Genomic DNA, 15,495 nt, shown 5'->3' with positions numbered 1-15,495 from the left:
AAAAAGTTGTAGGACTTGGGTACTAAAAGACCTTCACCTCATTTCGTTATTATTTGTGATAAGGTGGAAATGTTTAAAAATCTCATCTGATTGCCTTGTGCTTGTAGTATTTGTCTATATTCTTTGTTGTAGCAATCATTTAGAAGGAAATCTAGGTTTTATTTGAATTTTTCTACAGAACAGTGAATGTATTGAATACCCATTGGGTTTCTCTCTGACTGTGCCTAATGATAAATTTATTTTAAAAAAAAGATTTATTAGAGCATGTGTGTACACACACACACACACACACACACAGACAGGGCGGGGGGGCGGGGGTCAGAGGTGGGGGAGCATAGGGAGAGAAAGAGAAGCTGACTCCCCACTGAGTAGGAGGCCTTCCCTGGGGCTCCATCCCAGGACCCTAGGATCATGACCTGAGAAGGCAGGTCTCCCAACCAACTGAGCCCCTGAGAAATTAATTTTTGCTCTTGTCAGGCATTACAGTGGTAAGTGACTAACAAGTTTATATACTACCCAGTATTTAGGCCTTCTGAGGGCCATATACATTATTTTAAATTATATTTAAATTATATTAAATTATATTTAAATTATTTTTCAGAAGGTACATGCTAATTTGCTTACCTTTTCTGGATTTATTTTGCTTTTAAAAATTATGTTATGTTTGCGGTTGGGCGCCTGGGTGGCTCAGTGGGTTAAAGCCTCTGCCTTTCGCTCAGGTCGTGATCCCAGAGTCCTGGGATCGCGCCCCGCGTCGGGCTCTCTGCTTGGCGGGGAGCCTGCTTCCTCCTCTCTCTCTCTGCCTGCCTCTCTCCCTACTTGTGATCTCTATCTGTCAAATAAATAAATAAAATCTTTAAAAAAAAATTATGTTATGTTTTAGTGGTTGAAATTATACTACGTCAGGTAATCACACTTCCCTTTATAAGTGGTGACTTCTTTTGTTGATTATTAAAAAGATCCAATTGAATAGCTATTTGGATTTGCCTGATGGTAAGAATTATTTAGGATCTTTTTAAGGCTAACCCGTTTCTAGGCCTTCAGTTAGAACACCTAAGGAGGGTTCTTAGAATTTGTGTTTTTGACAAACACCCCAGACAAACACTATCAAAATCCCTCTTTTGTCTTTCTTTATAGTCCATCTGCATTCCTATCCTAAGATGCCAACGAGGGCCTGTCAGGAGAGACTTGAATGAACTGTGGAAACAGTAAAATCTCCCCCCACCCACCCCACGCCACAAAAGCATTAATTTCATTAAAAAAAAAAAATACACCAATGGGAGCCTGGGTGGCTCAGTTGGTTAAGCATCTGCCTTCAGCTCAGGTCATGATCCCAGGGTCCTGGGATTGAGCCCTGGGGACTCTCTTCCTGCTCAGCAGAGAGTCTGCTTCTCCGTCTTCTTCTGCGGCACACTTACTCTCTCTCCTCTGTCTCAAATCTTTTCTTTTCCTTTTTTATGATTTTATTTATTTGAGAGAGAGGGACAGCGTGCACGTGAGAGAGCGCACAAGTGGAAAGGAGAGGGAGAAGCAGGCTCCCTGTGAGCGGGAGCCCAATTCAGGGCTGGGGACTGGATCCCAGGACCCTGGGATCATGAGCTGAGCCGAAGGCAGACACTTAATGGACTGAGCCACCCAGGCACCCCTGTCTCCAATAAATCTTAAACAAGAACAAAAAACCTATGCACCATAGCCCAGTGAGGTCATATTGGAGAGGGACATCCTCAGCTGCCCAGAGGCCTGATGTTAAATTAATATTGAGTGAAAGCCTTTGGCGGGGGTGGGGTGGAGGGGAGGGGTAGGGTGGTGGCTTGGTGGTGGCAAAGATGTCCAGCTGCTTTTACCTTTAAATGGGAAATTGAGGCACTTGACCACAGAAAAGCCAGTGTGACCAGATCTAGTTTGCTTGGCTTTTGGGTCTTTGTATTTACTGTCTGATTGGTTGGGTGGCAAACTGAATAGCGTGTTTTGACCAATCCCTTCAAAGTTGCCCTTTGAAAGGAAAATTAGGGCAGCTGAATGTTAGTTTGCTCTTCCTCCAGAAAGATATGATCAAACACGGGAGAAAATGTTTTGATTGATGGCTCTTTACATACTAACCTTTAGAACATATTTACCTTTGAAAAGGGTTTTGTTGCTCTCTTATCAGGGGATACAGAGAACTGCTTGACAGAGGTTTGAATCGGAGTTGAATGTCCCATAACCCGTGTCCTGTTTGCTTCTAGGGTCCAAGCAGGAACAGAAACGCTATTTTCCGATTTTCAGAAAATTTTATTATTTTTTTAAAGATTTTATTTTTAAGTAACCTCTACTTGAGTGGGGTTCAGACTCACAACCCCGAGATCCAGAGTCATACGTGCCACCAGCTGAGCTAGCTAGGTGCCCCTTAGTTTGTTTTTTAGTAAATGAATTAAGGACTACTAGGTTTAATATTGATTCAAGAATGCTATTTAATTTAATTCTATGAAAACCAGGTAAAGGATAAAATACTGTTTTCTTTGACTCTCTTGAGTATCTGTTTTTACCCTTGATTTGCGTGTTCTGGATTTATTTCACAGGGGCATGGAGGTTGGCTGCTCTCTGCTTTTGGTGCCTATGCTTTAAGGACAGGACAAAAATCACTAAAAACAAAAATACCTGCTGGACGGAAGTGTGCTTTTCAGTGACAGCTGAGAGTGCTTAATGCTTGCTCTTTAAGAACCAAAGATACCATATTTTTGCACTTTCTAAATGTACCGCACATTACCATTCCCTTTTAAAAAGGGCGTATTCAAAAATTTTAAAGCTGTAATTTATACTAATATGATTTTTGGAAATTATGGAACTATGGAGATAAAGATACATACTTCAGCCTTACTCCACCTGACACCAACATTTCTTATATCATTCCTCTAAAGTTGAACTTTTGGAGGCAGTGACTTTGTAATTGCCAGCACCTTGTAATGGCCTCTTATCAATCCCTATGTATTTTGAACGATAACATTTGTCACTGTTGACAGCCTATCCCTCCCCTCCCCTCGGCCCACCACTTGGCCTAGCTAGCTCTTCTTTACTACCTACTTTCTTTTTTTTTAAAGATTTTATTTATTTGAGATAGGGCATATGTTCATGGAGGGGGGGTGCTGCAGTGGGAGAGGGAGAAGCAAGCTCCGCACTGAGCAGGGAGCCCATCGCAGGGCTCAATCCCAGGACCCCAGGATCATGACCTGAGCTGAAGGCAGACTCTTAACCAACTGAGCCACCCAGGCTTCCCACTACCTACTCCCCCACCCCTATTTATTTATTTATTATTTATTAATTTATTATTTATTATTTATTTATTTGACAGAGAGAGATCACAAGTAGGCAGAGAGGCAGGCAGAGAGAGAGGAAGGGAAGCAGGCTCCGCGCTGAGCAGAGAGCCCAAGGCAGAGCTCAGTCCCAGGATCCTGAGATCATGACCTGAGCGGAAGGCAGAGGCTTAACCCACTGAGCTACCCAGGCGCCCCCTACCTACTCCCTTCATACCTAGTTCTTTATACCACTGCCAAGCTCATGTTCAACGCTCTTCTCTTCATAAATATTCCTTCTCTAGGAGAGTGACTGCACTCTATTTGTGTGTAAGTCATGCCCAAATTTGTTTCTCCATCCCTGACTTGTCTACTGAAGGAAAATGGCTTGTCTCCTCCTCTCCCTTCTGATACCCAGTGTGTGGGTTTTCCACATCCAGTGGTCGTCCAGTCCCACACCTGGGCGAGCCACAGTTCATTCAGCTCGGCCACCAGGCCCTGCAGGTTAGGGGCTCAGTCCCATGACTGTCTCCTCACTTCAGACACCAGTCACAAGGAACGGGTATCCAGCTTGCCCACACTTCTCTCTGACCTGGCCATAAATTGGAGGTTCCCGCAGTCCCCATAAGGTTTGGGCATTTGTTAGGCTAGCTCATAGAAATTGGGGAACACCTGACTTACTGTTGTTGGTTTCTTACAAAGGATCCAAATGAACAGCCAGATAAAGAGTTAGGGCAAAATCGGGACGAGTCCGAGTGCAAGAGCTTCTGTCCCCACAGAACTGGGGTTGTGTCCCCAACCTGCAAGCTCTCTTCATTGGTGTAAGGTTCCTGTGGAGGTCCTATTTCCTAGTCACAATTGATGAAGTCATTGGCTACTGATGATTCACTCAATCTCTATTTCTCTCTCCTCTTCCTGGAGGTTAGAAGTAGGGTACGGGACTGAGAATTCCAGTTTTTCTCATCATGTGGTTGGTTCCCCTGGCAACCAGCCCTCCTGCTCCCTCCCTTTAGCTAGGCAGTATTCCCCCATGCTTGACAGGGGCTTCTTGTGAATAACAAAAGCCTCTTTTCTTACACCTAGCTCAGAAAATCCCAAGGGTTTTAGGAGCTCTGTGCCAGGAACCAAGAATGAAGTCCAGATAGTGGTTTCTTCTTACATTACAGTATTCCATCTACCAAGCCCCAGATCTTAATTTCTGGTTTGTATGAACATCTATCCGAGCACGGTGAACAGTCCAACAGTGTTTCAATATTCACACAGCCAAATCCCATTCAACTACCTTCCTTTATTTTGAATCTATCGATAATAAATAAAAGTGGAATTATTATAATAGAGTAATTGTCTTTATCAACTTGTTTTTTTCTTCCCGATGTCATGACTAAGCAGAAATCTAGGGCCAGTGTAAGGGCAAATTAATCGTTTTTAAAGTCTGGTCCTATTGAATTATCATCCAAAATAGCTCAAAATTGTTGTTTTTACATTTCCACTATTTCAATTCAGGCCTTTATGGTCTGTCTTCTAATAGGTTTTTAATATCCTTGATTTTTATCTGGACTCTTATCCTAATGCATCTTTCAGATTGTTGCAAGAATATTAACATGAATCTGATGAATCGTCCTGTTTGTAAATCTTTGCTGCCTTGCTATACCCTCTACTTAGTAAGGCACACACCCTTACCATTTCATTTAACCTCTTCTTCCTTTGGACCCATATTCATTGATGTAGAAAGACATTAAGGTTCACAGCCTATAGCCAAGAAAGGATTCTTGAGAGGTCTTTGGTGCAAATAAAGGTGGTTTTATTAAAGCACGGGGACAGGGAAGATGGGAAGAAAGAACAGTACTAGGGTCATGAGGAGTGACCTATTACATACTTTCAAGTTGGGAGGTGGTAGGGATGGAGTAAGCCTCCCATGTATTTTGGAAACAAGGTTTCCAGGATCCTAAGGGGGCTAATTATTGTTAGGAAAAGGTCATTTATTGCTGCTGAGTAAAAACTCAGTCCTGAGACTCTTCAGATGTATACTGGTGGGTCATGTACTTGGGGACAATTGTCAGCATGGGTCCTGGAGGGGAGAGATGAAGTTTCCAAAGGAATTTTTATATGTTAAAGTAGACATACAGGATCCTGGGGATTGGGGCAAGATTGCCTTTGTCCTTAGCAAAGTATTAACATTCAGGCAGCTGAGTTCCTGGAGGAAGGTCATCCTGCCTGTTTCAAGAACTTTTCAATGGGCTGTGGGTAGTAAGGAAATTTACTAATTTTTCTTCTGCCCTAGTTCCCACATCGTTACCCATGTGTGTACTTGGACACCAAAGCTGATGTTCCATTTCTCTCCTGCTACTGTCTAGTTTCTTTACCTTTGTCCCTACTTTAATAACATTTTGCTTTTGGTTGCATTGTTCAAGGACTGTGTATGTTATTTTCCCTATGAAGCTTTGCTTAGCCCTTAGGGCTCTGTTACGATCTGGTCTTCTTGACTTAGAATAGTATTTCTTGGATCTGCAAAGCACTTGAACATATTATTAAATTAAAAGTACTTTTTAAAAAAGTTATTCTTAAAATGTTTTTATTACCATTTAGTTTTTTGTTTTGCTGAGAAGTGGAGCAGTGGGGCACCTGGGTGGCTCAGTCATTAAGTGTCTGCCTTCAGCTCAAGTCATGATCCCAGGGTCCTGGGATGGAGCCTTGCATCAGGATCCCTGCTCCGCGGGAAGCCTGCTTCTACCTCTTCCACTTCCCCTGCACGTGTTCCCTCTCTCGCTGTGTCTCTTTGTCAAATAAATAAACAAAATCTTTAAAAAAAATGTGGAGCAGAGAAAATTGACTAACTACTGCCATCATTATTGTTATCCTCGCTTTGACACACATTGAATGAATGTCTGGACCACTTGCATAAAATTGGGGTAGATCGGGGCAGAGAGCTCTAACAGTTGGTCCTGCATTTAGCAACTCCATGAACTCTACAGTAGGCCTGGAATGATGGGAAGTGACTGTGCTTCTCCTAGTGAAAAGATGATCTATTAAGTCTCCACGTTTCCTTTGAAATTCAAGGTCATAATCAGATTCATACTCAACATACTTACTTTTCTTAAGATTTTATTTGAGAGTGAGAGAGAGAGCATGCATGACCAGGGGAGAGAGCAGGAGGAGAGGGAGAAGCAGAAGTAGGGAGCCCAAGGCAACGGGACTCCGGGCTCAGTCCTAGGACTCCGAGATCATGACCTGAGCTGAAGGCAGACGATTAACTGACTGAGCCATCCAGGTACCCCCACACCCAACACATTTCTAAGCATAGTGGCTACTCCTTTACAGAATTTTAAACAAGTCTTGAATAAATTGTGTGCAGTTAAACAAGTCTAGTCAGTTTAGTCTTGTGTTTAAATAGCAACTGATTGCTCAGTCACCTAGGAAACTGGATGGAAACCAGGGACTTGAGTAAAAACTCTCTAAATAGAGAACATGTCAGGATCTCTTAAAGCTCTCGAATCAAGGATAGTATTACCAGTTTGTGTAACTAAGCATGACAACATGGCAGAATAAGATAAAATTATGAAAGCACACAAGTGAATGCATTCTAATGACCGAATCTAACCAAACCAACCAAAAATAAATTCAAACAAGTAGTAGTTAATTTAAAAAAATATAACTTACCCAACATTTTACTATAGTTTTATTGGTCTGTGAAAGGATCCCATGCTAGTCTCATCCTACAGGTATAATAAAATACATGAGGATGTTGAATGTCAGTCTAAATAGATGTAACTATGCCACAGGGTGGATACCTCTATTTTTACTTAAGTGTTTACTTGTACAAAGGAGGAATAAATTAATCCACCTTAAAATACGCACTAGTTTTTGTAGTTGATTGTATTATTGTTAGTATCTGTTAATATAATTGTATATAAAGGGTTAATAGTATAAACAGTAAAATACATCCCATATTAATTGCTTATGAGACCAAAAGCTCATCAAATGTGCATATTAGAGATATTCCAGAATATTCAAGCAGTCTTCAGTGTCCTCCTTCCCAAGCTCCCTTGGTTCCTTTTCCTCTTTGGCTTCGCAGCAATCTTGCTAGTTTGTGTTGTTACACTTGTGAATTAACAAGCAGGTGATAATGAGCAATAGCGGTGACCTTGGATCTAGTTGTAAAATGGATGGCTTCAATTACCTTTACAGCTTTGGGAATATGGCTTGGCTGGAGCCAGTTCAGTAAACAGATTTTTGTTTATCCACTGTTTAGTACTTCTCCGTCAGTTTTAAGAGGGAAAAACTCTGTTTTGGTGGTGGTGGGGGGACTTTGTTGGGGGGGGGGCAGGGGAGCTGTCACAGAATTCTTGCAACCTTTCCTTGGAGCATGCTGCCACCTGTTGGCCAGATAAAGCAGGGCAGCTGCAGTGGGATTCCAGGGTAGGCTGGAGTATTATTTCTCATTCCCATTAACATTTAACACTTTTAGGAACCTAGAAAATTCGGATTTTCAACATCTAGGGGATTCATCAAGTATTGGAATTATAGAGAAAAAGACTATAACAGCCTAAGGAACCAAATAATCTGGAACACTTTGCCTAGAGTTACGTGAATACAAAGATGCTATAAAAAACTCAAATACAGGGGCGCCTGGGTGGCTCAGTGGGTTAAAGCCTCTGCCTTTAGCTCAGGTCATGATCCCAGGGTCCTGGGATTGAGCCCCACATGGGTCTCTCTGCTCAGCAGGGAGCCTGCTTCCTCCTCTCTCTCTCTCTGCCTGCTTCTCTGCCTACTTGTGATCTCTGTCTGTCAAATAAATAAATAAAATATTTTTTTAAAAAAGTAGTCCTTTTATAGAATACTAACCTAAGTTATAAGTCAGGAAATAACACATTTACAGTATTGGTAAGCGATCATGAAAAGCAATGTGATCATTCTTACGACACCAGATATTAAATCCAAATAAATTATAAATATGTACACTTGTGCAGCCTCTAGTAATTTCTAAGCTTTAGTTATTAAATTGTTTATATCTTAACTACAGAAATCATACATGATTTGCCTAAATTTTAGTACTTTTCCTTGGGAAAAGAAAAGGGAGCAATCTTTACAATGAATAATAGACACTTTAGATAGGTATCTGACAATATAAAGTTGGAGTTAAAGTTTTCATTATGGGGGACATAAATTTAAGTCTGCATATATCAGCTGTAAACTCCTACAAATATTAAAGAATATTTGCTCTTATCTGCTTTTTATTTTCCATAACCCAAGCTGGGGTTTCAAGTACCTCCTCCACACTCCCAAAGCCTCTATACATACTGTTCCTCATTCTGCTTTTCTAGAATTCTGTTGATGCCTCTGTATCACCTTCTAGACAGGTTTCCAGAGAGCAGACCCTGTGTCTTTGATGCACTGTACAAGTCACAGAACCTAGCAGACTTCTTGGCTCAGTGGTGCTAAATAAACATTGGTTTTTAAACTAAGTAACAAAAATTTAGGTGTCATAACACAGATTTTATTTATTAATGACATTTTAAACATACAACTTCTTCATTTAGGCCAAAGTTAGTTTTCGTATATGTCATCGCTTTTAAAAAGTGATAACAGATTTACGAGACTGAGTAAACATGAGATAAATTGAATTTTAAGAGATTCACCAGAACACTTCCTAAAGTTGATTTTTTTCTTCTTTATACAGCTCAAAAGTAGGTGTGTTCGAGTTTTTTTTAAAGATTTTATTTATTTTTGAGTTTTGAGAATATGATTAAGTTTTGAGAATATGATTCCCTTCTACTTTTTTTAAATATGGGCTCAAATGCTGGACCCTGAGATCAAGATTTGAGCTGTGATCAAGAGTCAGGGGTTCAACGACTGAGTCACCCAAGTGCCCCAATTCCCTTCTACTTTTACATCTATTTTGTTTAAAATGAAATGGCAAGCTGCTGGCCTGGAATGAATGAATGAATACATGAACAAATGAGTAGGTAAATAAACACACAGTGCACACACAGTACGCAACACACACAGACAACAAGCTGTTGGCCTCTCTTTCTCAGGCTTTAGGTTGCTGCTGTAGGAAACCATAGCTCTTTGGTATTTTCTGGTAGTTCCCTTCCTACTGCAGAAGACATGTTCTCTGCCCTGCCAGTAGCCAGCTTTCAGTGTTGTCCTTTTTTTTTTTTAGATTTTATGTCCCTTTAAAATATGGCATTTCTAGCTCTGAGAATTTGATGAGAATCTGTTGTTCATGCCTTTAAAATTAGCTAAAATTATAGATCATTGTTCCTATGTTGAAGTAAGCCTTAATGAATTTTTTTTTTTTTTTTTTTGACCGTTGAACGGGAAATCCTATTTCATCGTTTTGACCCAGGGGCTCTTTGTAGCATCTTAAAACTTCTAATCTCTGATTAGAAGGTGTTAACCAGAATATTCTCCACCTTAAAAAAAAAATTGGATGGGATGCCTTTTTTTTTTCATTTTTAAAAAATTTAAATGCAATTAACATATAATGTATTGGTTTCAGAGGTAGAGTTCAACAATTCATCAGTCCTACATAACACCCAGTGTTCATTGAATCACGTACCCTCCTTAATGTCTATCACCCTTTCTCCACATCCTCACCAACATCTGTCATTTCCAAACCAGTTAGTTTTAGCCATTCTGACTGGTATGAGGTGGTACCTCATTGTGGTTTTGATTTGTATTTCCCTGATGCTGAGTAATGTTGAGCATTTTTTTCATGCGTCTGTTGGCCATTTGGATGTCCTCTTTGGAGAAATGTGTGTTCATGTCTTCTGCCCATTTCTTGATTGGATTATGTGTTCTTTGGGTGTTGAGTTTGATAAGTTCCTTATAGATTTAGGATACTAACCTTTTATCTGATATGTCATTTGCAAATATCTTCTCCCATTCTGTCAGTTGTCTTCTGGTTTTGTTGGCTATTTCCTTTGCTGTGCAAAAGCTTTTTATCTTGATGAAATCCCAATAGTTCATTTTTACCCTTGTTTCCCTTGTCTTTAGCTATGTTTCTAGGAAGAAGTTGCTGAGGCTGAGGTCAAAGAGGTTGCTGCCTGTGTACTCCTCTAGGATTTTGATTGATTCCTGTCTCCCATTTAGGTCTTTCATTCATTTTGGGTTTATCTTTGTGTATGGTGAAAGAAATGGTCCAGTTTCATTCTTCATGTGGCTGTCCAATTTTCCCAACACCATTTGTTGAAGAGATGGTCTCTTTTCCCTTGGATATTATTTCCTGATTTTTCAATGATTAGTTGACCATAGAGTTGAGGGTCCATCTCTGGATTTTCTATTCTGTTCCATTGATCTATGTGTCTGTTTTTGTGCCAGTAGCAAACTTTCTTGGTAACAATAGCTTTGTAATAGAGCTTGAAGTCCAGAATTGTAATGCCTCTAGCTTTGGTTTTCTTTTTCAGTGTGACTTGGGTATTTGGGGTCTTTCTTGGTCCCATAACAATTTTAGGATTATTTGGCCCACTCTGTGAAAAAAGTTGATGGTATTTTGATAGGGATTTCATTGAATGTATAGACTGCTCTAGGTAGCACAGACATTTTAACAATATTTATTCTTCTACTCCATGAGCATGGAATGTTTTTCCATTTCTTTGTGTCTTCCTCAGTTTCTTTCATGAGTGTTCTATAGTGTTTTGAGTGCAGACCCTTTACCTCTTTAGTTTTATTCCTAGATATCTTATGGTTCTGGGTGTAACTGTAAATGGGAATGACTCCTTAATTTCTCTTTCTTCTGTCTTTTTAGTGTATAGAAATGCCAACTGATTTCTGTGCATTGATTCTATCCTGCCACTTTGCTGAATTCCTGTATGAGTTCTAGCAATTTTGGGGTGAAGTTTTTGGGGTTTTCCACATGGAATATCATGTCATTTGGAAAGAGTGAGAGTTTGACCTCTTCTTTGGTGATTCAGATGCCTTTTATTTCTTTTTGTTTTCTGATTGTGGGTGCTATGTTGAACAATAGCAGTGATAGTGGACATCCCTGCCGTGTTCCTGACCTTAGGGGGAAAGCTCTCAGTTTTGCATGGGATGCCTTTTAATAGAGGTTAAAATGAATAAAGTAACCTTTAAAAAAATATGCTTAAGGGACTCCTGGGTGGTTTAGTAGGTTAAGTGTCCAATTCCTGAGTCTGGCTCAAGTCATGATCTCGCGTCATGAGATTGAGCCCCATGATGGGCTCTGCACTGGGTGTGGAGCCTGTTCAAGATTCTCTCTCTCCCTCTGTCCCTACCCACCCTTAAAAAAAAAACTGCTTTAAAGTTGTCTGACCTTTACATATGAAACCAATAATACATTATGTTAATTAATTGAATTTATATTTAAAAATAACAAAAACTGGGGGTGCCTGGGTGGCTCAGTGGTTAAAGCCTCTGCCTTCCGCTCAGGTCATGATCCCTGGATCCTGAGATTGAGCTCCACATTAGGCTCTCTGCTCAGTGGGGAGCGCTTCTCTTCCTCTCTCTCTGCCCTCTCTGCCTACTTGTGATCTCTGTCTGTTAAATAATTAAAATCTTTTTAAAAAATAACAAAAATTGTTTTTAATACAATTTTGATAACATTTTGAATCTATTCCAAAAATAGTTACAAAATGAAACCATTTTGTTAGCTACTCAGTCTCACCTACCTGTCTACCTGTTTACCTTCTGGATAACCAGTATAAATGTTTTGTTACATACCATTACAGAATTTCTTTGTGCATATATGTAAGGAAACAAAATATATTTTACCTCTTTTACTCAAAAGGTAGCATACCATATACTGTTTTCACTTTGCTTTTTTAAATTTTCTTTAAAGATTTTTCTTGTCAGAGCATGCATACACAAGCAGGGAGAGCAGAAGGCAGAAGGAGAAGCAGTCTCCCTGCTGAGTAGGGAGCCTGATGTGGGGCTTGATCCCAGGACCCTGGTATCATGACCTGAGCCAAAGGCGGATGCTGAACTGACTGAGCCACCCAAGTATTGCTTCACTTTGCTTAAAAAAAAAAAAACAAAACTAGTAACAGGGGCGCCTGAGTGGCTCAGTGGGTTAAAGCCTCTGCCTTCAGCTCAGGTCAAGATTCCAGGGTCCTGGGATTGAGCCCCACATCGGGCTCTCTGCTCGGTAGGGAGCCTGCTTTCCGCCCTGTCTCTGCCTGCCTCTCTGCCTACTTGTGATCTCTGTCTGTCAAATAAATAAATAAATAAAATCTTAAAAAACAAACAAACTAATAACACACCTAGAGATCTTCCTATATTATTAAAGAGCTTTCTCTCTCTCTCTCTCTTTTTTTTTTACAACTACATAGCATTCTAGCCTGTAAAATTAGACCATTATACTCAATCAACAAGCCTCCTACTGATGGACATTTATGTTGTTTTTACATCTTTTGCCATTATAAGCAATCCTACCAAGAATAACCATATACATTTAAAAATAGGATATTGAGGGGCGCCTGGGTGGCTCAGTGGGTTAAAGCCTCTGCCTTTCGCTCAGGTCATGATCCCAGGGTCCTGGGATCGAGCCCCACATCGGGTTCTCTGCTTGGCGGGGAGCCTGCTTCCTCTCTCTCTCTCTCTGCCTGCCTCTCTCCCTACTTGTGATCTCTATCTGTCAAATAAATAAATAAAATCTTAAAAAAAAAGGATATTGACCTTTTCTTGTTTTTGTGCATGTCTTTTTCTCATGTATTTGTGTGTTGGGGGGGGATCTTTTCTCCATGAAGAGCTTTTTTGATTTTTATGTAATCAGCTTTGTCAATTCTTTCTTCTATGGCTTCCCCATTTTGTATCATGGTTAGAAAAGCTGTCCTTACATCAATGTTATGAAAGAAATGTCTACTTTCTTTAAATAGTTCTATTGCTTTATTTTCACATCTAAGTCATTGATCCATTGAGAATCTCTCCTGATGTAGAGTGTGGGTCTAACATCCTATTTTCCAAGTGGCTACTCAATTGTTACAACACAATTTATGGAATAACCCATCTTTCCCTAACTAATTTCAGATGATACCCTTTTCATCTACTAAACCCCTGTATGTATTTGATTTATTTCTTGGCTTCCTATTCTGTTCTTTTGGGTTTATCTGGCTATATATATGTCATTTTCCCAAGTGACTTTAGATTTATTAAACATTGATAGGATTTTTTATTTTTGTTCAGTGAATAACTGGGGGTTGTAAACATCCTGTATTTTTGGAGACATATTCTGTTTCTCAAGGTAAGGTATGAATACAGTCAGATGATAGAGCTGCCGATGTGGCACCTTGATAGGCCCAGTGTCCTGTCCTTTGTGTTCATCCTGCAGGTCAACGTTTTCTTGGTTGTTAGAGGGATGCGTAAAACATTTTAGTAGCCATGTAGGCTCCCAGATGTTAGCTGTATGGCCTGGACATGAACTGGATGGTGTAAATAAAAAAAATTTTTTTTAAAGATTTTATTTATTTATTTGACAGACGGAGATCACAAGTAGGCAGAGAGGCAGGCAGAGAGGTGGGGGGTGGGAGGCAGTCTCCCTGCTGAGCAGAGAGCCTGATGTGGGGCTCAATCCCAGGACCCTGGGATCATGACCAGTGCTGAAGGCAGAAGCTTTAACCCACTGAGCCACCCAGGTGCCCCTAAATAATCAAAAATTTAAAAAAGGGTTTGATCTTATCCAGCTCTACAACACAGGAAAATCAAATTTTTTAAAAAGATTTTATTTGTTTATTTGACAGAGAGAGAGAGAGTGAGATCACAAGTAGGCAGAGAGGCAGGCAGAGAGAGGTAGGGGTCGGGGAAGCAGGCTCCCTGCTGAGCCTGATGTGGGGCTTGATCCCAGGACCCTGAGATCATGACCTGAGCCGAAGGCAGAGGCTTAACCCACTGAGCCACTCAGGTGCCCCGGAAAATCAAATTTTTAAGAAAATTATTTCAGTTATTTCTTACCATAACTTGGTAGGTAATGTTATTTCATTTTATGGACTATGAAACCAAGAACAGATTGGTTAAATGAACCCAAGTTCACCAAAGGAGTCGTGGAAACTGGATTTGAACTTCAGGGTTTTGTTTGTTTTGTCTTTGAGATCATTACAGTTACACAGGACTGCAAACATAGTAAGGGAGAGGTCCTGTGTACTCTTTATCCAGTTTTCCCCAGTGGTTCCATAAGACACAAAACCACTGGGGAAACTAGGCAAAGGGTTACATCTTAGGTAACCATAGTACTGTATTAAAACCAAAGCATGGAGTCTGTACGGTGTGTGTGTGTGTGTGTGTGTGTGTCTATGTGAGTGCATCTATGTTTTTCTATCACGCCTACATTGGTATAACCTCTGCAGCATCTAAGATACAGAACTATTCCTTCACCACAGAGATCCGCCTCATGCTTTGCATTTATAGTCATGGCTCCCCTCCTTATCCCTAACCCCCGGCAACCACTAATCTCTTCTCCACATTTATAATTTTGTCATTTGGGGAATGCGACCTAATGGAGTAATACAATATATGACCTTCTGAGACAGGCTCCCCCCCCCCCCCCCCCCGCCCCGCCATAATGCCTTCGAGTGCCATCCAGGTTCTTGTAGGCAGTTCGTTGTAGACAGCATAGAGTTGGGTTATGATTTTTATCTATTCTGCCAATCTGCTTGGTGAACTTAGACTGCTTCCATTTAATTTAGTTACTGACATTAGGGCTTAAGTATTCTATTTTTCATTTTGTTCCATTTCTCCATTTTGCCTTTTGTGGGTTACTAAAATATTTTTTAGAATTTTGATTTATCAGTGATGTTTTGAGTGTATGTCTTCATATTGCTTTCTTAGTGATTGCTCTAGGCATTATATTACATATACATAACTTACCACAGTCTACTGGTGTTGACATTTACCAGTCTGAATCAAGTATAGGAAAATTACCTCCTTTTAAGTTCCTCTACCTCCCACATTTATAATATAATTGTCTTAAACATTTCCTCTACATACATTGAGAACCACACCAAATAATATATATATATATATATTTTGCTTCAACCATCAAACACAATTAAGAAAATGCAAGTGGTGATGGAATGTCTGTTGTGTTTACCTAAATTTTTACTTTTTGTTCTTCCTAATGTTCCAGATTTCCTTCTTTAGTCGTTTCCTTTCTGATTCAAGAATTTCTTTTAGCCATTCTTTTAGGGAAGGTCTGCTGACAACAGATTCTGTTGTCTTTCATCTGAGAACGGTTTCTCCTCTATTCTTGAAGGTTATAGAGTTCTTTTCTTTC

Source organism: Meles meles, chromosome 12 (assembly GCF_922984935.1).
Source record: "Meles meles chromosome 12, mMelMel3.1 paternal haplotype, whole genome shotgun sequence".
NCBI classification, from domain to species: Eukaryota; Metazoa; Chordata; class Mammalia; order Carnivora; family Mustelidae; genus Meles; species Meles meles.
The sequence above is the reverse complement of the archived record's forward strand: the minus strand, read 5'-3'. Positions refer to the sequence as shown.